This window comes from Mustela putorius, unplaced genomic scaffold, assembly GCF_011764305.1.
Source record: "Mustela putorius furo isolate JIRA1106 unplaced genomic scaffold, ASM1176430v1.1 tig00003909_pilon_pilon_pilon, whole genome shotgun sequence".
Taxonomy (NCBI): Eukaryota; Metazoa; Chordata; class Mammalia; order Carnivora; family Mustelidae; genus Mustela; species Mustela putorius.
This window is the reverse complement of record NW_025422057.1, coordinates 19,719,373-19,746,027: the sequence shown is the minus strand read 5'-3', so window position 1 is coordinate 19,746,027 and position 26,655 is coordinate 19,719,373.

Below are 26,655 nucleotides of genomic sequence, written 5' to 3'. Positions count from 1 at the left end.
ACAGGCACTGACCTGGGCACTGAGACAATAGGGACCGAAGATTTAAGATGGGCAAAAAAAAAAAAAAAAAAAAAAAGATTTCAGATGGGCAGACTGGCACAGGATACAGGGTCCATAGTCCCAGGCTGATTCCAGCAGACGTCAGTATCTAGAGATTTCTATGGTAGTAAGACATAGGAGGTAGGGCTGGGGATGTTCTTCCTACCAACTAACTCACTTTCTCTGAGTTCAAAGCCCTGAGAGAAAACATCTGTTTAGTTCACTTAATCACTAGTAATCCCCTTGTGCAAAACTTTTTTTTTTAAAGATTTTATTTATTTATTTGACAGAGAGAGATCACAAGTAGGCAGAGAGACAGGCAGAGAGAGAGAGGGGGAAGCAGGCTCTGTGCTGAGCAGAGAGCCTGATGTGGGGCTCGACCCAGGACCCTGGGATCATGACCTGAGCCAAAAGCAGAGGCCTTAACCCACCGAGCCACCCAGGCGCCCCTGTGCAAAACTTTTATACCAGGCTTCCTTACAGCCGGCAGCCCAGCCAGTGGACTAGCTGCCTTTAGGACAATTGTTCACCACTGTTCCAATCACTTATGACTTTGGGGTGGGGTGGGATGGGGGTGGGGTCTTATGATACAGAACCATCTATCTATGCTTAAGGAAGAACTTAAGACCATTTCTTTCCAAGGAGCTGTCATTCATCCAACCTTCCCTTCCTGGAATGCTGGGGAGTCTAACCAGGCTGGACTTTCCAGGGCTGGGCCTGAGCACAGAGCCAAGAGGAAGTCTGAGACCTGAATGAATAGGGAGCAAGAATCAGATAGAAAACCAAGGGTCAGCTAAGAAGACCAGGCAGGAACAGCTGGGGAGGCAAGGCCCAGTGAGACCTCTAAGATAAATGTCCTCAGGACCAGCATCAAACCTGTGGGCCAGCAGGTAGGAGGGAGGGTCACCGTCTGGTTTGGACTTTGGTTGGGATTTGATCCTTTTGCAACACAATCCAGACTTTATATACTGATCCCATGTACCAATAAACAACCAAAACATAACTTCACAAAATGATATTTACCTTCACTAAATGGCTTGCCTGCTGTTGTTTTCTTACCTCTTTTATCTCATTTTTATGTTTCTAAAAAAATGTGACTCACTAAGTTGTCTTCGCTGCTCTTTAATGGGTCACAGCTCACTATTTAAAAACATTGGCTTGATTATATTTATATGTACCCTTTGGCTCCTTATTTTTTTCTATCATTGGCCTTTGGCACTGTCAATGCCAAAATCTTTCAGTAAATGCCATCTTCTTCTTCTTCTTCTTCTTCTTCTTCTTCTTCTTCTTCTTTTTCTTATTTATTACACAAAGGGAGAGAGAGAAAGACGATAAGCAGGGAAAGCAGCAGAGAGAGAGGGAGAAGCCGGCTCCTTGCTGAACAAGGAGCCCAATAAGGGACTCGATCCCAGGACCCTGGATCATGACCTGAGCCAAAGGCAGACATTTAACCAACTGAACCACCCAAGTGCCCCAGTAAATGCCATGTTCTAGGATATATACCCTTCCCATACAACCCCTTCTTTGAGAACTATTTCTTTTTCTTTTCTTTTTTTTTAAGATTTTATTTATTTATTTGACAGACAGAGATCACAAGCAGGCAGAGAGGCAGGCAGAGAGAGAGGAGGAAGCAGGCTCCCTGCTGAGCAGAGAGCCCGATGCGGGGCTCGATCCCAGGACCCTGGGACCATGACCTGAGCCGAAGGCAGAGGCTTTAACCCACTGAGCCACCCAGGCGCCCCAGGAACGATTTCTAACTGCCCCTAGGAAAGAGTCCTGAAAGGAATGAAACTTAAGATCCATGTGTCTATAACATGTTTCCATTCTGGGCATATCTCATCAGACACGAATGGTCAACTGATCCAAAATAGACAACAGTTTCTCCCACGAATCTGAAACTAGGCCACAGAGATGATCATTAGTTAGATAATGGGTAGTCCTTGAGACAGGGCTATAACCTAGAGTTGTATAGGTTATGGACTATACAATGTTAGGGATTGTCAATCACATAGAACATAATGTGAAAGGTGCCCCCTAGAGTTGCTTAGTATACACAGTATACAACTGTACATGACAACCTTGCTGGAGCTGAAAGCTAATTCGTTCCAGGGATAAAATGGCCATATTCTATCATTTCCATGTAAAACAAAGTGAAAAAAATCTTTATATTATCAGCTAGAACCAGAATTCATTTTAAGGAAAGAACTATCTCTGTATGGAAAAGTACCTTTATAAGCTACTTACGGACTCTTTCAATAACAAACATAAGTTGGTGCTGGGACATTAAGAGAGGAAGGAAGCCACCCTGCTGGAGACAAAGAGGAATATTTCTTGTGTTTCTCCTAAAATGGAGAAAGAGTTGAGGGTCCTGAGAGCAAGTCCCGCATTGGCTCCACTCTCCTGTATGAGGAGGAAGTTGGTAGGCCACTGCCTGGAACACTAATAAGCAGCAGCGAAAACTCACATAAAAATGTCACTGGAAACATGAAGAAAATGGAAAATTTGAGGTTATCAAAACTTCTTTCAGAAAGAGAAAGGTAAGTTTGTAACAGGTATTTTATTTATCTGCATGGGTTGGGAGGAGTCACCAAAGCATGGTTGTGCAACAACAGGTAACTGGTTTTAAAACAACTTCCTAGGGACACCTGCGTGGCTCAGTGGGTTAAGCATCTGACTTCAGTTCAGGTCATGATCCCAGGGTCCTGGGAGCAAGTCCTGCATTGGCTCCTCACTCTTTGGCTCGCCTGCTTCTCCCTCTGCTTGCCACTCCCCCTGCTTGTGCTCACTCTGTCTCTCTGACAAATAAATAAAATCCTTTTAAAATAAAAAATAAATATAACAACTTCCTTGGACGGTGGGTCAAGTTCAACACAATTCTCTTCTTTTACTTAGGGAGCTGTGCATGTTTGGGGCTGGAGTGGAATTGCTCAGGAGGACAGCAGAGGCTGAGTGTGAGTCTCATCCTTTGCTTTTCCCCCTACACTCCACACAGGATATTGGGGTTTGAGAAGACATCTCATTATTAGTGACAGATTGTTGATTGTCCATAGTATCCAATAGCTTTTGCCTGGTTCCAGGTATAAGAGGAAGGAGAGAGAAGAGTGACAACTAAGGGGTGGGGTGAGTTCAGACAAGGTAAAGTGAAGTGGTGAATGACTTAAGAATGGCAACACCGGGCGCCTGGGTGGCTCAGTGGGTTAAGCCGCTGCCTTCGGCTCAGGTCATGATCTCAGGGTCCTGGGATCGAGTCAGCAGGGAGCCTGCTTCCCTCTCTCTCTCTCTCTGCCTGCCTCTCCATCTGCTTGTGATTTCTCTCTGTCAAATAAATAAATAAAATCTTAAAAAAAAAAAAGAATGGCAACATCTACAGTTTCATTTAAGGTTGACACCATCAGAGTTGTAAGCTCTTCCTCCATTTCTTCCTCTCAGGCTCCTCCATACAAACTTTCTGTCTTGTAAATAATTTGTGTAAGGGGTGTGTAGTGTATGTGAGTCAGAAAAGGGTCCGAGTTTCATGTCTGGTCGCTGTGGAACAGAACGGAGACCCTATGAGCTGAAGAACTCAAGAGGGAAAGAAATCCGTAAGATCCACTCAGAATTCAGAGACATTGTGGAAAAGGCTTGGGATACCCATAGGATAAGGAATTGAGAGTTTGTTCAAGTTTCACCTAGAACTCAAGAAAAAAGGAAATTCCAGTTAACATCTGGGTTACCTACAGCAGAGCCATGAAAGCCAGCCTCCAGAGAGAGACAAAGGTTTAAGCAGACACACAGAGAGACCATGTTGCTTCTTGTATTAATTAAGCAGTCTAAGCTGTGGTAACAAATACACACTTATAATTGATCAAAGACAATAGTTTATTTTTCACTTACTCAACAGCCTGAAGACAGCTCTTTTCCATGCGATGATTCAGAAACTCAGGCTCCTTCCAATTTGTGGCCGTACTGTCCCTTAGGGTCCAGGACTTCAACATAATCTATGTCCGGCCGACAGAACGGGGCTGAAGCAAGGAGGGATACATAAACTTCTTGACCTGGAAATGGGTTGTATCACTTCCACTCACATTCCGTTGGCTAGAAGTCACTTGTAGACTCACATCTAACTGCATGTATAATCCGGGAATTGTGGTCTAGCTGTACATTCAGGAAGAAGAGAAATAGATTTGTAGTAAGTAGTTATCAAGCTATCACAGTCTGCCCTTCCAGACACAGCTGCCCATTTGCACTCTTCTTCCCACATAGAGAGCCTACACCCATGCCCTCCTCAAAGAAGACAACTCAGAGCTCCATTCAGTCACTACACCCACTTCCAAATCTGGGACTCTTCAGAACACGTCTTCTCAATCACGCCTACATGTGGCTCCTCGTGGTCCCACAATTTATTAACTAAGAGGCCAGTTATCCTCTCCAATAACTCACATCTGCTATGCCATGGGGGAATGGGAACTTGATAAGTGCAGTAAGACTCTCATTCAGAAATATGAAGAATGGATAGAGTCCTTGGTTAACAGCACGTTGGGATCCTGCTAGGTGGGCAATATGAAGACCCTCAGCCTGGTAAGAGGGGATAGGTGTCTTGCTTACTCCTTTCATTTGCTCTCTGGGAGGAATTCGTTGTCTCTTTTTCCCTAGGGCCCCTTACTTTATCCTCCTGGATATCCTTCCCTGTCTACTATCTTTTGGCCACTTCCACAGTATATGCCTTAATGACTATACAGCCTTCAATAGCCCACTTTCTTCTCATGCAAATGTAGAAACAAAGGGTAAGCTTGACCCAGTAAAGATGATTTCATCCCAGCTTGTGACTCCTTTAGTAATACAATTCCCTCCAAAATTTAGTAAGCTTCTCATTTATTTGCTTCCATTGAATTCCAAGAGCCAGTAACCACACCCAGAATTTTTTCCTGGACATAGTTCTGAAACCTAAATCATTATTTTCCTCCTCTTCATAGCTTTCTCTCAACTTAATGGCAGCTACCTTGAGGGCATCTACATGATAGACTTGCATGGAAAGGCTACACCTTTAATGTGGTTTTTGCTTCAGGGGCTGAGCTGCTATATTAACTAAGAATTCTTAGTGGGTTTTTGTCATCTCTGAGTCTTGGGTCCAATTTTTTTTTTCTTCTAGCCTTATTTCTTTCTGTTTGGGATCCAGAATCAATCGGCTTTTCCAGATTTGGGGGCTGTCTTCATTCCTTTCCTTTCTGCTTATGAACTGGTCAATTATTGCCAGGGACCATGTTTTTCCAGCAGTGTCATTTGTGATAAGTAGCAAGGAGCTCAACTCTAACACACATTAACATTCTGTCTCTTTCAAATGGCTTCCCCTAGGGCTACAGGCTCATCTTGGTTCTGTCTTCCAGATGATTGTGGGCAACAGTTTTAACAAGGATTTAGCCACTGCACAATAGGGGTCACCATTTTTGCAGTTTACTCTATTTTCTTGTCTCTCATGGCACAATTATTAAGTGCTCATATTTTAGGTGTTTCTTATGTTGGCACTCCCTCTTTAACACTAATTTCTGTACTGCTTAAGGCAGGTAAACTGCTGTTAAAAATAGACCCAAAATGTATAATTACTTGAGCAAACTAGAAATTTATTTCCACTCTCATAACTGTCTGAGGTCATTGTTCCTGGTTGTTGGGTGACTCCCCCACACAGCAATTCAGGAATCAGATTCCTTTGTCCTGTGGCTCTGCCCACCCCTCCACCCTGCGCAGCCCTAGAACTTTCTCATCATAGGCAACCAGTCTCAGAAGGTAAAGAGACTGGGAAGGGGCATACCCGCTTATTGAAAAGTTTGACCCAGATATGTTCCACATAACTTCCACCTGTGTTCTATTGGCTAGAACTCAGTCATGGGGCCATACCCTATTACAGGGAAGCTGGGAGATGAGTTCCTGGTTGAGCAGCCATCTTCCATTTCTCCCCTAAACCACATGTCCACACTTCCTACCTTCTTTGATGTGGCCTCTTCTCTTCCTCTAGTCGTGGAGTTTGTTCTGTCAGTCCTTAGGTCAATTTCTTGGGTATTCAGAATGGTTTGGTAGATATCTAGTTGTGTTCCAGGGACAAGACAAGCTAGGGTCCACCTACTGTGCCACCATCTTCGCTTCCCTCCTAAGCAGCCATTTTTCCAATAACGACTGTCTGGTTATGGGATCCACAAACTATGGCTGTCAAGCCAAATGCAGCCCATGGCCTGTTTTTTATTTTTTGTTTTTTTTTTTTTTTTTTAGATTTTATTTATTTATTTGAAAGATAGAGATCACAAGTAGGCAGATAGGCAGCAGAGAGAGAGGAGGAAGCAGGCTCCCCGCTGAGCAGAGAGCCCGATGCAGGGGCCCGATCCCAACCTGAGACCATGACCCAAGCCAAAGGCAGAGGCCCAACCCACTGAGCCACCCCGGTGCCCCCACAGCCTGTTTTTTAAATAAGGTTTTATTGGAACGTAGACTACTCATTTATTTACATATTACCTGTGGTGCTTCCACACTCTAACAGTAGTCCTGAGTGTCTGCAACTGAAACTCTATGGCCCACAAACCCTAAAGTAGTCCCTATTTGGCACCTTTACAGAAACAGTTTGCGGACCCCAGCTTTATACTGTGGAGGCTGGAACTATAGCAGCCATCCTGCCGCCACAAGGGGGAGTCTGGAATTGCTGGTGCCCACCACATGACCGCTGAAAATAAGCCAATCAAACAGAAGGCAGAGCTAGAGATGGAGAGAAACCAAGTCCTGGTGACCTAATTTGAGCCATGGAACCAGCCACTCCTGAAGCCAACCCAGCCTTGGGCTTTTTAGTCAGTTGATCTGATATACTTCCTTTTTCACTTAAACCAATTTGAACCAAGTTTCTTTCTCAACAGAAAGAAAGTTATCCCAACTGATAACCTCTCCCACCCGAGCAGTGGCAGGGAGTGGGCTAGAAAGCCATGTTTAGCTTACACTTAAGAATAGTAACAAAACTTCAGTCTAAATTAGCCCACCAGTAGGTCAGACTTGAACTGTGGACAAGCACTACTGAGGCGTGACCAACATGTGACACTTCCCCAATTTAACCCTACAAAGCTATTGAGTCACTGATCCCTGGGAGCTTCCTTTGAATATTTCATGTCTCTGAGCAGATTGAATTTCTCAAAGCAGGTGAATGTGAAAGGCAAGGGTTCAACAAGGCAGCTGCTTAATCATCCCTCAGCCCTAGGAGACCTTGGATAAAACCTGGCCAAGAAACAAAGCAGAGATTTTTTTTTCAGTCCGCCTGTCCTGGAAAGGCCCTGTGTCATCTACACAATGAAACATAATAAGCAGTCTCTCTTCCAGGACGAGCGCTCTGAGTTCTCTGCAGGTGCATTGGCAGAGCATGGAGGGGTTGGCAAAGGGCAGGTGGCTTTGTTCCCCCTGCTGCCTCCTCCTTAGAAGTTGCTCATTACAGAGTGAGACAGTAGTGTTATATAACATAAACTCAGCCTAATTCTACTAGAGTACAAGGAAGAGCAAAATATCTCATTGTCCTCAGTACATAGCAGACAGACCATATATAGGACTCATTAGACCTTGACAGGTGGGCAGTGCACTGATGTCCTAATATGCCCTAAACATCCTGTGAGGTGCCCCCGACGAAGGCAAATACTTGTTATATGAGTCTTCTAGAGTAGGTGTATTTCTAACAATTTTTGGCATTGGCCAAGCAACCTCCTTCCACAGATCTCCAAGAGCCTTGCAAACATGTGTTGCGAAATAACTTTCCACACACACATACACACCCACAACCATACTTACTCTCTAGAATCTCCCTTGTGAATAAGTGAAAAAAAGGATACACACTCCCTTTTAATTAACAAACATCTACTCCTATAACCACTTATCTCCTGTGACACAAATAAGAAATACATCACCCAGGAGATGGAAATGGGTCTGGATGTTTTTTTAACCCTTTGTGAAAGTACAGGAACATTGTGTAAACAGTGTGGTTTCTGAGCAGAAGTATGTAGAGCAAGAATTTTTACTCCACTGAAGCAGAAAAGGCCAGTAGCCCTGGAGGCTGTGAGTGGGTGGACAGTCTTGCATATACCTGGCTGAACTCAGTCTCATGTGTGCGGGTCCCTCCTGGGAGTCCGTTGATGAGGACTCAGAATTGGCGGCAGTTCAGAGGAAGTTTGACTCAAGGAAATAAATGGTAGGTAGGCCAAAAAGAAAGTTTAAGTCATGGTCATCTACGAGAAAAACACATGTTGAAGCTAAAGATGTAGACGTGAAGGGTGAGGCTAGTTCATGTGTCGAAAAATAAGTCAGAACCTGAGAAGGTCAGGTGGGGAGGTCAAGTACAAGGTAAGTCAGGGCAAATGGTCCAGCAAAGAATATGTATGTAATGAGAGAGGGAGAAGAAAGAGATTTATTTTCAGAAACTGGCTCATGCAATTGTGGGGGCTGACAACACTGAAATCTATAGAGAAAGCCAGCAGGCTGGAAATTCAAGTAAGAGCTCGTGTTGCAGGCTCAAGTGCAAAGCATGCAGGGCAGGCCAACAGGACCTCAATGCAGGCAACATTCCTGTCAGTGTTGAGGCAGAATTCCTCCCTCTGCAGGAAACCTCGGTCTTTGCCTTTGAGACCTTCAAATGATTAAATGAGGTTCACCCACATTATGGAGAGTAATCTGCTTTATTTGAAGTCAACTGATGGTGTTAAGCATGTCTAGAAAATGCCTTCATGCAACATATAGACTAGTATTTGACCAAACACCTGGGCACCACAGCCTAGCCTGCTGACACATAAAATTAACCATTGCATGGTGTTTAATGATACCCAACAGAACCAGATGCTTACTAAGTTCCTTCCATCACAGAGATTTAAGGCTAGGAGAAACTCTATAGATGAGGAATCTAAAAAAACAACAAAACAATCAAACAAAACAGACAGTGGTGAAGAGCGACCCTTGGGTCATCCAAAAGAGAAGCACAGGCTTGGGTCTCTTCAACCCCAGTCCAACGCTTTATCTCAAACTCTGGAGCTAGGCATCCTAAGGCCCGATGCCAATACCCACGCAGTTTCTTTTTTGATCAAATTTGGTTGGGTGTAAAAACAGACATATGCCTTTAAATGAGAGCCAGCAAGATCACATTCTAATCATCCAAATATCTATTTCTTCAATAACTTCGGGAGGAAGTCAGGGAAAGCAGAGGCTAAGGACAACAACAAAATGCTAGAGTTTCCAAGAGTCTGGAAAACATATGTGGACTTGGAGCCTTGCCTTTATGGGTTTTAATTCTAAGTCAACCTCATCTCATCAGCGATTACTCTGGGAATTCTCATTTGCACCTATGTTCATCTATTTGCAAAAATGAGTTTCATCAACATGGGCCTGCTTGTCAAATAGGGTGGTCTACTTTTCCAATTTTTTAGGGCTAAATGGTCAAATCAGCTTGTTTCTGACTTTTTGTGAATGAAATAACAGTGCTTGCTGCATGGAACCATCTGGCCTGTGCGCAGCATGGATTGTTTGCATCAAACCCTGCCTGGCATCCTCTGAGGTCACAATCCTCCTATGGCCTTGGTGCCTTCAGGAAGTGCTTAGAGCCGCAAAAAAATTTGGCAAAAATAATCCACAAGGACATCATGAGTGCAAAACCCCTTTCCGCAACAGAACAATTATCAGACAAGCCAGGCACTTTCCTACGGGAACTAGGGTGTACTTGAAGAAATCACTCTGAGACCAAGGCAGAGAGAAACGATCTGCTGCCATTCTCCCCATCTGGCTTGCTCTGATTTCTCTAAAATCACAGTTTGCAATGTGTGGGTGTTATCGTGCTGGTGCCCCCACCCCCAACAGCAGAAATAACAGCCACGAAGACCTCCACACTGCACTGGAGAAAGTATTCATCAATTTGAGGGGTGTATATTGAAGAATGGTGATAGCTGATTCAGTGCTTACTATGTGCCAAGGAATGTTCTGAGCATTTTACGATGACCAACTCTTTGAATCCTCACGACTACCCAGTGAGGTAGATACCATTAATTCTCTCATTTTTTTAACCCTGAAAATGAAACGGAGAGAGAGGTTAAGTCAGAAGACTAAATTCCTGAAACAAGGGACATAGTTCATCAGTTCTAAGACAAATTTTGGCCACACGTTAGCACCACTGAAATTAGGACGTGCCCCCACAATTGATGGCACATGAGCACTGTGTTCTCATTTAATTGGCAGCTGCTGCTTCTTAGTGATGCTTAAGACAATGTTATAGTCAATAACATCTTAAATTTGATGGGATACGGAAGGGGGGAGAGCCAGGGCAAAGCCCAGGCAGTTTGGTTCTGGAGTCCATGTTCTCAGGCCATGTGGTAAGAAGCAAAGGGGAAACATAGGCTTTGATTTCAACCGGCAGTTCAGGAAGTACCATGACTAGGATTTCCAAGAAGACCACACCATTTACATAGTTCTTAAATTGGTCATTAAAAAGCAAAACTTTACTTAGTTGGTTTTGAAATGGGAAAAAAAAAAAAAAAAGGCAGCCTAAGCCAGTTTTCTCGGTCTTTTTTTCTTTAATCCTCCAATGCTTTTTGAGAAACAAAAAGCTCACACTGGTTCCCTCCCTTGGACACCCCCAAGAATTTGGATATGCTGAACTCACCATCATCCCACTCAGTGAGAATCTTTGGCCTGAAGAACACCCAAAGATTTTCTTGTTCTGTGGACAATTATGCACGGGATTTGATCCACCTTTTTTGTTTCCCATCTTCTTGAGCAACATAATATTCACACAGCACCAAACTTAGAATTTTTTAAAAAAAGAGTGAGGGTGAATCAAAGGGTGAAGAGAGAGTTAGGATGTGTGTGTGTGTGTGTGTGTGTGTGTGTGTGTAGCTGGTATTTTTTTTCTTTGCTTTGTTTTATATTTTGGGTTGGTAGGAAGGAAATCACTATCTTAAAAAAAAGAAAAATCTGTAATTTAAACCAATTTACTATTCCCAGGTTTTCTAGCAACAAAACATTGATTTTTGTTGTCCAGGAAACAAAGAGGGAGTTTCTGGAGAATTAATTACCTCATTCCAAACCAAGGGGTCACGCAGAACTCTCTTTTCAAGTCTGTTTTCATAGGAAACAAAAGCCCTTCCTTGTAGCTCACCTGAGTCTCTCTCCAGTCTGAAACCTGAGCCTCTACACTCATTCCTGGGATTTCGCACTTCCTGCTGCAAACCATATGTTCGGTTATAACGGGAAAAACCCTACAGTTACAGTTGGGGAGGGTCGGGGAGAGAGGATGAGGTCACAAATCCCTGTAGGAGGCAATCACGGCTCTACCCCAAAGCTGCTAGAAAAACATGTTCCAATAAATTAGGTTGTTTTCATAGCCCTTCAACTTCAACATTTGGCTCCTAATGGTTGGAAGCGTCACTCCCTCTACTCTGTGTCGTAAGTGGACTCTTTCTAGACATCTGCAAAAGCTCGTGGCTAACCTACCCTGAACTATATAATCTGCCTGGATTTTGTTCCCTGCACCTGGGAAGTTATTTTAATTAGATGCATTTTTATCCCTCTCTTTTCTTTGGTGGAGACCCTGCAAACAGAGGGCCTGGGAGGAGGTGGGGCCTCCAGGGTCAGTAACTCAGACTGAGGCCTCCTAGGGGTCTTGGGTGGCACTGAGGACCCACCTGGGATTCCAACCAAAGATGCCTGAGGTATCCAGGTGAGAGCAGCGGGGAGAACTTCCCCTCCCCAGGGCGCAAGGATGGGAATGAACATTGACCATCAGAAGGGAGAGCCCGGCACCCAGGAGTACTGCGGGTGCCAATCTGAACCAAAAGAAAGTCATCACCCTGGATGAAAATGCAGTCATTTTCCCTTAAGTGGAGGACAACAGGCGTTATTTCCTTAAAACTGACTGGCAGAGAACCAACCAGATCAGAATGGTGGAGGAGAAAGAAACAGGATTTGAAATCTAGCAGACCCAAACTTGAATCCTGGCTCCATCACTTGCTAGCTGGGTGAGCTCTCTGAACCTCTGTTTCCTCCTCTATAAAATGAAGGTTACGATAGAAGGTAGGACTCTTGTGAGGATTTAATTATGTATTTGCCTCATCGGACAGGAAAAGGCACCAAGTAAATGTTCTGGCTCTATGCAACGCATCATTCTGATGTTTATGACTTAATGTCTCTGCATGAGGGGATTAGGGCCACACCTTTGTTTGGGAAGGATGAGAGGTTTGCATCTCTCCAAGATAGCAGTTAAGGGCCATTTTTCTCTCCCCGAGTAAGCTCAGGCTTTTCCTATTCTTCAACACACGTCAGCCGTTTTTCTCTGGAGTCTAGTGGGCCTCAGATATCATATCTGGGCTTCTTCCACTTCCCCTAACAAGAGACCAGGAATGTGGACATCTCTGGCCTTGTAGGAACTATATGCTATTTGGTCCGAGTGGGATTAATGTAGCAAATCATTCATTGTCTTGCATACTTTCAAAAACTACTTGAAGGGGTATCCTGCCTTTCTTCCAATTCTGTTCTTTGAATTTATTTCTACAATAAACACATTTTAGAAGCCACATGGTCTATGGCTGCTTCCATTAATCCTTTCTATGGCCTAGATTCCTTTAAAATCCCCCTTCTGCCTGATGTGAGAACCCCGTCTCCTCCATGAAGCCCTCCCTGGCTGCCCAGCACCCACTGTGCCCTCTCTTTCCAGAACTCCTACAACACTGCTAATCAGCACCAGATGGCTTAGCGGGAGCCCTCCTTTTGCTCCATAGTGCTGCGGTCATCACTCCTGATTGCTCTTAAGTCCCTCGGCAAGGGTTGCCAGATAAAATACAGGCTGCCCAGTTAAATTTGAATTTCAGAGAAGCAACAAATACCTTCTTAGTATAAGTATGTCCCAAGTATTGCATCCGTATTGTCTGCTACATCTGGCGACAGTGAGGCCAGACTGCCATGCTTCTGGGTCTACAGCAGCACTCAGTGTGGAAGTCAGACTGCTCTCGGCCACATGGTACGTAATGGTTGGTAATAACAACAACAGTCGTGACAGCTGACATCGATCAAGCAACGAGCACCTATATTCGCCAGATACTGTGCTAGACACATAGACAATGTCGAGGAGAGGACGTGTATACCTACATTTGTACATAACACAAGGTGGAATATGATTTATTTTTTTTTAAGGTAATATAGCTTGCAGATCGAGGGAGGTCCTCTGAGCCATTTAACCCAGCTCTGTCATTTAGGGTCCCCATGACACTGGTGCATACCTAATCCTTCCTTATTCTCTTCATTCATAAAATTAGTCTTTCCTGTAACTGTTGAATTGAGACAATACCCTGGAGGTAAATGAGATAATGTATTAAGGACAAAACACAGTGCTCAGCACGCCATGAGGGAAATTTTCAGGAACTGTTAAAGACATCCTGGCTGTAGAGATGGTGTCACTCTTGAAGGGCAGAGAGAGAAGCTCTTTGGCCCGACTGGTCAGTAGAGTCTTCGAGGCCTGGTAGATTTGAAAAGTCGGGGCCAATTCCCAAGAGAGCGGGAAAGCGGAAGACAGTTTTAGAAAATGGGGAGGAGACTTATTTGCCATGAAACAGCAAAAGAGCTTCTTCCGTTTGCACGGGATGAATTTAAAACTTTCTTTGCCATCAAAAGTGTCCTGTGAATCTACAGAAAATGTTTTAAGTCCTCATAACTAAAAATTTGCTGTCTTGACTTATAATGATTTATGGATCTAAGGACACAAGTTTAATATTCAGGCATAGGATGAATTTTTTTTTTTTAAGAAGGAACCACCACTTACTATTTTAACTTGATTTCTTGGCTTATCAAACGGAGATAACCAAGACACTTGCTTGACTTTATTGTGTATAATTCTATCAGTTGACAATAAAAAGAGCTGTACTTTGTTCTTAATGAACCTTGAGAATCCTTCCCAGAAATTCCTTCTGCCCCTTCTTTCCTACAGGAAGACTAGGGTGCAGGAGCACAGGCCTAGCACTTGGGACCTTTTGCAGGATCTTGACTTCCGCTGAGGTTTCTGCTCAGAGCTGGGGCTGTGGGAATGAAACCAGAGAGGGTGCCAGATGGCAGGGTGTGGGAAGTCTTGGCTGGAAAGGGATGGCCAAGATAAACAAGCGACTGGAGGTCTGAAAAATGAATGGATAAACATCCAGACCAAAGTCAACAGTGCTGGAGAATCCAACCCGGTCTCCACAGCCGGGGAGGTTTTGACACACGAGTTCAATCTCAAGTCCTTGAAAGAACTTTTGTGCATCTGATTCTGAAGCATCCTTGCCTTGGGGCACTGGGTGTGGGGGGATCACACAGTTTCTGGAGCAAAGAAGGGATTGTTCGGTTTTTATCAGTCTGATAAAATCTGTAAGATTGCTGCATAAAAATCAGCAGATGGCTGGATACTGCTTGATATTAAAGACCTGATGTTCATTTGTCTAGTCTGATAATGGTATCGTGTTTATGTTTTTAAAGGAATCTTTCTCTTTTAAAACTACATGCTGAACATTTACAGATGAAATGATAAGGTGCTGATTTGCTTCAAAATAATCCAGGGTTGGGAGGTGGGGATTAGCCATAAATTGATAATTATTTAAACTTGGAGAGAATTATTATATTATTTTCTATACTTTTACATACAATTCTTGAAATTTCTCATAATACAAAGATTTTTTTTTTTAAGATTTTATTTATTTATTTGACAGACAGAGATCACAAGTAGGCAGAGAGGCAGGCAGAGAGAGGGGGAAGCAGGCTCCCTGCCGAGCAGAGAGTCCCATGCAGGGGCTCGATCCCAGGACCCTGGGATCATGACCTGAGCCAAAGGCAGAGGCTTTAACCCACTGAACCACCCAGGCGCCCCCCCATAATACAAATATTTAAATAAAAGCTGTCGAAGAAATACTTACTTTGTATCATTAAGAAGTCCAAACTAGATCTAATCAAATTTATGTCTGGGGGGGGGTTAGTTTTGCTTTTGTTTTTAACATGAAGAACAATTGGTTTCAGGTCTACACAGAATAAAATTAAATGTTGTACTAGCAACATTAAGCCTTTTGGAGCTATGAAATAAATATCTCATATACCTGAATATTTCACTGCGGAATGCCTACATTCTCCTGCAGACTCACAGGTAACATGTATATCATACTACTGGTATTCTCACTTTCCTGGATAACTGGACTGTATAGAACTAATCTTAGAAAACAGTAAGTTCAAAGGGTAGAATGTGTAGTGATCTAAGAGATGCTCAGACTAGCAGTTATCACTTGGTTGGCTGGTGGCCTGTTTGCAGTTCAATGGGGTCTTGACAGGGCAAAAGAGGAAACAACTACTTGAAAGTAAGGAGTCTAACACGCTGACCAAAAAAATCCCCACTGGAATTCTCTGACTCAACTCACTTCCTCCCAGCCTTCTGGTACAATGGGGGGTTTTTTGTTGTTGTTTATTTGGTTTGTCTTTTCAATCCCCAATAAATTTGAATTATAGTAACCCTATGATATATGTTATGGGGGGGGGGGGGAGAAAGCAGCAAAGTATTTAGACTCCTTGTTTATACAGGATTAACAGATTCATCTTTGAAAGGAATACATGACCATTTCCTGACCAGCAAAAGACCCCAAAGCCTGTGTGACCAGGGTTAGTATTTATGCAAGCCCAATGCCTCGAGTTTGTTTGCTGCCATTGGGGCTGGAGAGAAAGGCCCTGCTGTTTCTCTCAAGCACAGTTGGCAGTGTCACGGACCAGATAATCTTACTTAGTCTGCAAACGTTGTTAGAAACCCAACGCGTGTCACATCGTATTGCTTTTAAAGCAGTAAAGAGTCAGAGGATTCTGCACAGCTTCTCGGCGCGGGAAGGCCGTGTGCAGGCCTGGCTGTTCTGCTCAACACGTCCAAATCAATTACGCTCTAATCAGGACTGTTTCCGGAACCGGTCAGAGGGAGGTGCAGAGTGAAAAGGCAAAACGGCTGTCCCTCTCCGGATTCTGTTTGCCTCAGCCGACTCCATCTCGGACACTTCAGTTTGACCCTCTTGTGTGGCGGGGAGGGCGACCATTCCATTTGACTTTTGACTGTCACTGACCTGAGGGCTTGCACTCTAAAAATAATTTAGGAAAGGCCTGAATGAGTATTATAACCCAGTCATCATCCTCTGCCTGTAAAGATACACAGTCTGGGCCATTTATTTTCTCAAATACGGGCTCCTGGTGCATCAGAATCGCCAAGATGCTTGTTTAAAATGCAGATTTCTGGGCACCTGGGTGGCTCAATTGGTTAAGCATGTGCCTTCCGCTGGGGTTATGATCCCAGGGTCCTGGGATAGAGTCCCCACATCAGTCTCCAGCTCAGAGGGGAGCCAGTTTCTCCCTCTTCCTCTGCCTCTCCCCTCCCCCTGCTTGCGCTTTCTCACTCTCTCTCTCTCTGTCAAATACATAAATAAAATCTTTTTAAAAAAATTATAAAATGCATATTTCCAGCTCTACCTTAAGGCACGGTCTCTAGGAAGGTACTAGTCTAACAAACCACGTGGGTGATTCCAAAGTGCAGGCAAGTTCAAGAACTTGCATCAGGATGAGAACGGCTCAGATCCATGCAGGTCCGAATCTCCTATTGATGCTTTAATCGCTGGAAGATTTGTCTTGAAATGTGGGCACCCACAAGGGACCTCCAAAAGAAATGGAGGGACTCACATCTGTGTGTTCCCAGGGAGTGGTCAGCCCCAAAGCTACTGTTTGCACCAAAGCACGACAAAAGGAGAAAAATAGGGGTAAGATCACATTGATTCAAGTTGCTTTGCGATCATGTCACCCATATCTTTCAAGAGATGTTAAAATATCTGCCTCAACTCTGCTTGGGCTGCTGTAACAGAATACCACAGACCAAGAGCTTATCTACAACAGAAATTTCTTGTGTACAGTTCTGAAGGCTGGAAGTCCAAATTCAAGGTGTTAGCACGGTAAGCTTCCGGGGCGAGCCCACTTCCTGATTCATAGCCAGGGCCTTCTCCCTGTGTCTTCACATGGTAGATGAGGCTAGAAATCTCAAGGGAGTCTCTTACAAAGCAATAATCCCATTCCTGAGGGTTCTACCCTCATGCCTTAGACACCTCCCAAAGGCCACACCTCCTCCCTGACCCTTTTGGGGGTTAGGATTTCAAAACATGAATGGGGATCTGGGCAACAGAAATGCTCTATTTTCTTTTAGGGACTTATTTTCCATTTCTTCATTTCTTGGGGGAAAAATTAATACATAATGCCCTTGCACAAATTTCAAAATGTTCATAATGACTATGCGAGACATCTCTCTTCCACGCCAGAATTCTGGTTCCCAAACCCAGAAGCAGGCACTGTTACAGGTTTCTTACATTTTCGAGAAATGCTCTATGCATGTACAAGCAGATACATTTATAGAAATTCATTTTTGACACAGTAGGTAACATCCTGCATCTTGCTTTTTTTACTTAACATATTACAAGGATTCTTCCGTATCAGTATATTTGGGGATTTTTTAAAAATTAAATGATAGTGATGGTTTTTTGTAGTTGAGCATTTTAAAAATGTCCTGGAATAAATAAATAAATAAATAAATAAACAAAAATGTCCTGAAGACCACACACACACACACACACATTTAGCAGCCTCATCCTGGAACCCCAAAATATTTAAAAATTTTTTCTAGCTGTGAAATCTGAGAACTGAAGCTGACATAATAAAAATAAAAACAGTAACAACAATTATAGTATTATAATATAAGATTTTATAATAAGGTATTTATGTAATCTTGATTTACTAAACTATTAAATAAGAAGAAGAATAACAAACATTTCAGAATCAAATAGTTCTAGGCTAACGTCCTACTTCTGTCCTTCCTTCTCTAGCTCAAAAATCTTGGGTAAATTGCTCATGTCTCTGAGCCAGTTTCATCATTTGGCAAAAGTGAGAGTAGGGTGGAAAGTGAAACCCCCCTCCCAAAGTTGCGAGGATTAAATAAATAATGACTAGAAAGCACCAGGAGCCTCAAATCTGGGGAGAGCATTGGTGCATGGGGCACAGCCACAGTGGGGCAACAGATATTTGCAGTAGAGAGACTATGTGAGGAATGGCTGTAAGTGGGCATTGACTTTAGCAGTTGGGAGATGAATGAAGACTCAGGCAGAGCTCAGCAGAGCATTACCAGCAGAAATCAGAGCTGGCAGAAGAGGAGTGGCAGCTGCTAAAGAGAGCAGTAGTGAGTACATGCACAGTTGTTGAAGTTGGGCACTATGTGGTCCAGGCTCAAGCAAGCAACGTCTTAGCCAAAGAAATACAGTCTGACAATCAAAAAGAGAATTCACCCTTCTGGTCCTTTATCTGCATTTTCTGAATATCTGGAAGGAACAGTGCAGAGTAATATTTTCTTTTCTTCTTTTTCCCATCCAAATCCTACCTATAAATGGAAAGAAATGGAGAATGGGCCCCTTGTGCATGCAAGTCCATTGGGAAAAAGGAAAAAGGAAAAAGTTGAATAAGTGCTATTGAAACAAGTTTTAAAAAGTGGCCTAAATAGTCTTGAAAAGTGAGATATTATAAAATATTCCTTTTAAACAATGATTATTGAAATGATGCATCATGTTCTGTTTCTCATTTTTTGTTTGGTTGGGTTTTTGTGAGAATTTCAAACATGTATTAAGTAGAAAGACAGCATAGTGAGCCCTATGATCCTCTTCAACAACTATCAACTCATGGCCAATTTCCCTGCATATTCTTGCACCTCCCCCCAATATTATTTGAAGCAAATAGTACACACCATGTCATTTCATCTCTAAGTATTTCAGCATATAATCCTTTAATATCATCAAATGGCCCAGTAAGTGTTCAAATCACCAATGGTCTCTTGGATGCTGTCCTTTCTTTTAATGGATTATTTGAGTCAAGATCCAGATGAGATGCAAAAATTGCCGTGGGTTCTTTTCTTTTCAAATTATTTTTGTTAAAGACTTTATTTATTTGACTGATAGAGATCACAAGTAGGCAGAGAGGCAAGCACGAGGCGGCGGTGGGGGAGGGGGGGGAAGCAGGCTCCCTGCCAAGCAGAGAGCCCGATGGGGACCTCCATCCCAGGACCCTGAGATCATGACCTGAGCCGAAGGCACAAGCTTAACCCACTGAGCCATCCAGGTGCCCCTGCAATGGGTTCTTTTGAAAAATCAGCAGGATCTCCTTCCATTCCTCTTTTTCCCCATTGCAATTTATTCATTGAAGATTTTGCTGATTGCTTCCCCGTGGCATACGAGAACATATTCCTCTCACTCCTCCCTAACTCCCTGTATTTCCTAAAACTTGGAAACTGCATCTGAAGGATTGGTCAGATCCAGATTTGATTTTCTGTGTGTGTCTATGTCAAAACAACTTTATAGTGTTGTTTCAATCAGGAGGGAGACTACATTTTTTTAATCCGTTCATTCATTCATTGACACTAAGTCGTCTCCATGTCTTGGCTATTGTAAACAATATTGGTATGGGCATGAGGGTGTAGATATCTTTTCTAGACAGTGATTTCATTTCCCTCAGATTTATATCCAGAAGGATTGCTGGATCATACAGTAGTTGTGTGTGTGTGTGTGATTTTGTTTTGTTTTGTTTTAAGATTTTATTTATTTATTTGTCAGATAGAGAGAGAGAGAGCACAAGCCGGCAGAGTGGCAGGCAGAGGCAGATAGAGAAGCAGTTTCCCTGCTGAGCTAGGAACCTGATGTGGGACTCCATCCCAGGACCCTGGGATCATGATCTGAGCCAAAGGGAGCGGCTTAACCAAATGAGCCACCCAGGTGTCCCTGTTTTGTTTTGTTTTTAAAGACTTTATTTATTTGACAGAGAGAGATACAGCAAGAGAGGTAACACAAGCAGGAGAAGCAGGAGAGGGAGAAGCAGGAGAGGGAGAAGCAGGCTTCCCGCTGAGCAGGGAGCCTCATGCAGGGTTCAATCCCAGGACTCCGGGATGATGACCTGAGCTAAAGATAGACACTTAATGACTGAGCCACCCAGGCACACCTTTTGTTTTTTTGAGGACCCTCCTTACTGTTTTCTATAATGGCACACCTCCCACCAACAGTGCACATGGGTTCCCTTTCCTCCACATCCTCATCAACTCTTATTGTCTCTTGTCTTTTTTATTACAGCCCCTCTAACAGGCATGAGGTGATAGCTCATTGTGGTTTTGACTTGCGTTTCTCTAATGAAGAGTGATTATCAGGAACATCTTCCCATGTACCTGTTGGCTATCTGTATGTCTTCTTCAGAAAAATGTCTATTCAGTTCTTCAGCCCATTTTTAAATTGGATTTTTTTGGATTTTACTATTGAGTTGTATGAGATGTTTATATATTTTGAATATTATCCTCCTTTTTAAAAAAGATTTTATTCATTTATTTGACAGAGATCACAAGCAGGCAGAGAGGTGGGCGGGAGGGGGGACGGGTGGGGGTGGGGAGCAGGCTCCCCGCGGAGCAGAGAGCCCGATGCAGGGCTCGATCCCAGGACCCTGAGATCAATGACCTGAGCCGAAGGCAGAGGCTTTAACCCACTGAGCCACCCAGGGGCTCCTTGAATATGATCCTCTTGCCAGAGATATGATTTGTAAATTTTTTTCTGTTTTTTGTTTTTTGGTCCAAACAAGGTGATTTTATTAAATCACGGGTGCAGGATCCATGGGCAGAAAGAGTTGCTGCTGATTTGCAAATATTTTCTCCTTATTGTCTTTTCATTTTATTGAGGATCTTTGCTGTGAGAAAACCTTTTGTTGCTTTTGCTGCCTTTGCTTTTGGTGTCAAATCCAAAAAACTCACTGCCAATACCAGTGTCAAGGAGCTTACTTCTATGTTTTCTTCCAGGAGTTTTATGGTTTCACATCTTGCGTTTAAGTCTGTGCCCCATTTAAGATGGTCCTTTTTCTGCATCTTTCAGAACACCAAGAAGCAGAAAATAATGTAGGGTGATATTTCTTTAAGCCCCACTTCTTTTTTATGAATTTCACCTGTTTTTGTGTTTCTTCTAGTAAAATGGCTCCCACCCGTCAATCTCCTCAAAACCTTTCTTATTGGTTAATGCACCTCTTCTTCCTTTTCCCCTTCCTTTGATTCTGTATCGAGAAAACGCAAAGACCTACTCATCTGGCAATGACAGACTTCTTAAAGGACAGAATGATTCACAGAAACACAATTCTCCTTGAGTGTCAAGAGAGGGGAAATGGGTGGGAACTCTGCTGTGTAATCATTTTTGTCCTTTCACAAATGAATGAAAGAGTGATGAGACCAGGCCAAACTCCAGCTGGGGTGCAGAGACCCCTGAAATGTGCCAAGGATTGTCCTGAGCAAAACCACAAGGTGCTGTGAAAAGAATGTGCCTGTGAAAAAGGGCAAAGTGCATATGCATTATTAGTTAATTCATTAATTGTTAATTAATTGTTTTATATTATCATCATAATCATATATTATTATTTATTATAATTATTGTAATTATATATAATATATATCATATATTATTATTATAATTAATTAGCTGATCACAGGCCCCTTGCTGGACCAGCCAGAATGATATTTGGGGACAGAGACTGTTCTAAGGCCTCTCCAGTAACTGCACTGAGAGGGCCAGTTATTCTGTCTGCCTATAGAGCCAGCATTCTTCACCCTGAACCATATAGGCTGTGGTATGCTACCTTTTTCCATTTCTAAGTAAGCCATCTATGGCCAAAGCCCAGCTGGGAAGTGCTGGGGGTCTCACCATCCCTAAGTGAGCACATGATGGGCAAAAGAAGATAGGAGCCAAGAGGAAAGGGCCAGTTGCTTAGCTCTGAAAGTGTTCCAACCTTCTTGGAATAGAAGACTCTCCCAGCCTTTCCGCCCTACTGCCTCTCACGAGAAAATTTGAGCCCAATTTAATGAGGCAGAACAGTGGAGGACTTGACCATGTGTTAAACTTGGTTACTTTCAAGATGATACTCTGGTTTACTTTAAGGTGCTGTACACAATAATTCAATTTACGTGTTTTGTGAACTTAAATGGAAGGTGAATATCCATGCCAATAAGTGGTAACTCTCTTACATGGAAAAACTCAAGCTAGGAGAGGCAAAACTGGAGTTGTGGGGTTTGGGAGCAACTTTGGGATTAGACAGACCCTGTCCTGACTCCATTAGTCCATCGGTTTTTATCTGTGTGTCTTTTGGAAGTTGCTCACTCACTCTGTGAATCACGTTTTCTTTATCTGTAGGTGAGAATAACTAACCATGCCTGTTTCATAACATTATTGTGAGAACATGGAGAGGACACTTGGCATTGTGCCAACAGAACATGGGGCTCAATAAATACTTTCCTATTGTTGCTGCTAGGAGTTCTGAATGGGCACGTTTGTTTAATAAGCTTCATATTTTTGGAATAATTTTACCTTTATGGAAAAGTTGCAAAGACAGTTCAGAGAGTTCCCAAATACTCTTCACCCAGATTTTTTTTCATTGTCAGCATTTAATACTATTGAGGTACATTTGCCAAAACTAAGAAGCCCACCCTGACCCATCCATATTACTATAAACTATGATTATTACCATTACCATTACTATAAAACTTGACACTTTCCAGATGTCCCACTTTTCTATTCCAGGGTATAATCTAGGATGTCACATTGCATCTAGAAGAATGTTTTTAATTGGCACGACAGTCCACATTGTTAATTAATCAGTGACTCCATGGTCAAAACTTAAATGTGGCTTTTAAAAATCCTTAGGAGTTCTTGAAAATCATTTATTCTCTTAAGTAGGTTTTTTTTTTTGCATATTTATTGACCTGTTAATTGGTGTAGTAAATCCTTTTTCACGGTCAGTGAAATAGACAAATGCAAGTTAACACCTGCCAGAATTATCACATTATTTGCTTTAATTCAGGCTTGAAATTCCTAAGATTTTACTGTGCACATACTCATGGGCTGCAAAGAGATACAGAGTTTGGCACTCAGTAGGCATTCAAAAAGTGTGTGTTGATAACCTAAACATAAAAAGCAATTCAGATCTTCTGACAGCTTGATCTGCTCACAGGCACCATTAAGTATATTTTGCCCTGGGCTGTGTCTTGTTTTGAGTGATCTTTTGGAGTTTGGCTTTGCCTTTGCCTGTAGAACCTGTTTGTACAAGACTATGCAGAATCTGAGCAAATAAAGATTCACAGTTTGGCAAACAATGAATTTCTCTACTACCTTTCACTCAGCAAAAATTGTCCCTTGGGGGGATCAATTCTGATGTTGAAATAAATTGGTTTTACTTCTATCTCTGAAGAAAAGAATACGCACGTGTGTGAATTCAATTTCTTGCAGGTTAGTTGTGGTAGTTGCTGTGTTTTTTATAAACAGTATTAACCCAAGAGGCTGAGAATCACCAGGGTAGCTCCGGCAATGAGAAAGAAGGATGTCCATGAGCTTTGAGTTTCTTGGTGTGATCAGATGTAGCCACACTGGGAGCTCAGGGTTAAGTTATTACAAGATAGTTGTGGCAAGGGCATGTCTTCCTTCACCAGTGTTGACAAATGCTGTAGTGCATCCAAGCCATTCACTGGATCATTCTTGTAGTCCATTTAAAACACCTGTTCAGGGGGCTCCTGGGTGGCTCAGATGGATAGGCGTCTGCCTTTGACTCAGGTCATGATCCCGGGGCCCTGGGACCAGTCCCACATCGGGCTCCCCGTTCAGCGGGAAGCCTGCTTCTCCTTCTCCCTCTCCTGCTCCCCCTGCTTATGCTCTCTCTCTCTCTCTCTCTTCCTCTCTCTGTCAAATAAATAAATAAAATCTTTAAAAACAAAAAACCAAAAAACATCTATTGAGTGACAACTACAGACCATCTACTAGATGTCTGCTCGGGGAAAGCGCGCCCTTTGAAACACTCACTTATTTGACAGCTTGTTAGAAAGGCGGGACACGCCCTAATCATCTGAATCAGAGTCTGCATTTTAACAAGTTCTGTAAGTGGTTCTCCTGTGAGAAGCATTGGACCAGATGACAGGGGTAAGATCCAGAAGCCTGTCAGGGGACAAATGATATATATTTATTGAAGGGACTGTTGATAAAATTTCAGTCAGCCATGGGGTACCAGTAAGGAATGGTGAGGCACAGTGGCCTTAGTGCTAGCAGAAACCCACTACCACCCCAGCAAGAGCTGCTCCATACAACTAATGGTCTTTGATAGCAAAGAATGTGTCTGCCGTGGGGCCAACGGAAAATACCCACCACACCATGAACATGAAACATGACCTCTGTTCTCAATGACTTTGGTCTCTAGAAGACCTTATGTACCTGTGATTTGGTGGTGATGAAAGCCTCCATTAAAAGTTAATGTTGGAAAAGTTAAGTTGGAAAGCTTCCAACTTAAACAAAAACTATCTTTCCGAAGTGACCTTGAATGTGATATTCTAGGATACTCTTAGAGCATTCCTTAACAACCTAACCATATTGCTAAGTAATTTTTAGGTGAGAGGCACTCACCTAGATACTGAGAAGATAAAAGTGTTAGATAGGGTCCCTGCCTTCAAGAAGTTTGTGATTTTCGGTTTAGCATTGTTTGATGCTTCTTATATAAAACTGAAAAAAAGGCTCAAACAACTAACCAGAACCCAATGAAGCTGAGACTCTGGAACCAAACTGTTAGGTTTGAACCTCAGTTCTGCCATCTGCTAGCTGTGGAGCCGTAGATGTGCTGCCGAGCCTCTCTAGGTCTCTTGTCCTCCCTCTGTAAAGTTGAGACGATAAAATCAGTTGCCTGCCTCAGTGGGCTATGGCGGAGGCAGTCAGGATTAAGTGAGTCAGCATCTGAAAAATATTTTCATTTTCTTTTTTTTTTTTTAAGATTTTATTTATTGATTTTACAGAGAGATCACAAGTAGGCAGAGAAGCAGGCAGAGAGAAGGGGGGAAGCAGGCTCCCCGCTGAGCAGAGAGCCCAACGTGGGGCTTGATCCCAGGACCCTGAGATCATGACTGAAGCCAAAGGCAAAGCCTTAACCCACTGAGCCACCCGGGTGCCCCTGAAAAGTATATATTCAGTGGTGCCTCATGCATCATCAACCCTCGATATGTTTCTTTTTTTTATTATTATTAAGATTTTACTTATTTATTTGACAGACAGAGATCACAAGTAGGCAGAGAGACAGTCAGAGAGAGAGAGAGGAGGAAGCAGGCTCCTCAGCAAGCAGAGAGCCCAATGCGGGGCTCGATCCCAGGCCCCTGGGATCATGACCTGAGCCGATGGCAGAGGCTTAACCCACTGAGCCACCCAGGCGCCCCGCTCTATGTGTTTCTTATTGGAAGCTAAAAAATAACCATGTCCTCAGTGGCAGAGAACCTTAAAAAGCAGAGTACCAGGTCCATGACATAAAGCTGTCCTTCTAAATTCATGCGTTTTTATGTATTGACTGATTTTTAAAAGATCTATTTATTTATTTTTAGAGAGAGAGAGAATGCATGAACACGAACAGGGCAGGGGCAGAGGGAGAGAGAGAATCCCAAGTGGAATGTGGGCTCAGTGCAGAGCCCAAAGCGGGCTCAGTCCCACAATCCTGAGATCATGACCAGAGCCACAACCAAGAGTTAGTCACTCAACCAACTGCACCACCCAGGCACAACGAAATGTATGCATTTAAATAGGTCAATTAAAGGATAAAGGTACTGGGGCACCTGGGTGGCTCAGTGGGTTAAGCCTCTGCCTTTGGCTCAGGTCAGATCTCAGGGTCTTGGGATCGAGCCCCACATCGGGCCCCTTGTTCGGCAGGGAGCCTGCTTCTCCCTCTGCCTCTGCCTGCCACTCTCCCTGCCTGTGTGCTCGCTCTTTCTCTCTCTCTGACAAACAAATAAATTTAAAAAAAAAAAAAAAAAAAGGATAAAGGTACCAAATTAATAATCCTAGAGTTGGCAAAAGGATAAAGAAGTATTGAAATACTTAATTTTGAGAAACCCTGGTCCTCAGTTATTTCTAGTCCCCAGACCTATGCAATACCTTGTCTAAGTGTTCTTAGAGAGTTCAGAGAATTTTCTGCAGGAGGAGAATGCAAAGGCAGAACTGAGGCCTTCTGGGTTAAAGGAAAACGAAATATAAGTATGAAAGTAGGAGAGCTTTTAAAAGTTGAAGTTCGGGGGCACCTGGGTGGCTCAGTGGGTTAAGCCTCCACCTTTGGCTCGGGTCATGATCCCAAGTCCTGGGATCATGCCCCACATTGGGTTCCCTGCTCAGCGGGGAGTCGGCTTTCCCCTCTGACCCTCCTCTCTCTCATGCTGTCTTTCTCTTTCTCAAATAAATAAATCAACTATTTTTTAAAAAAGAAATTGAAGTTAGTTATGTATCCAAAACTAACTAAAGGAGCTGAAAATACATCTGGGCACGCAGCTACCCCAAATATCAGTGCACTATTCGTAGCTGTGCCAAAGGCAGTGGTGCACATACATCGGAGGGCAGGAGTTAGCTCTTGAGATTTCATTTAGTTACCTCTTTGTCAGGATTTCCAAAATTGCAGGCTCCTTTTGTTAGATCCACCACTGATTTTTGTTTTGTTTTTCCTTTACATTTTGATGAACTTTTGACCTATACTGCTTTTCCAGTCTCTAGTCATTCAGTGGAA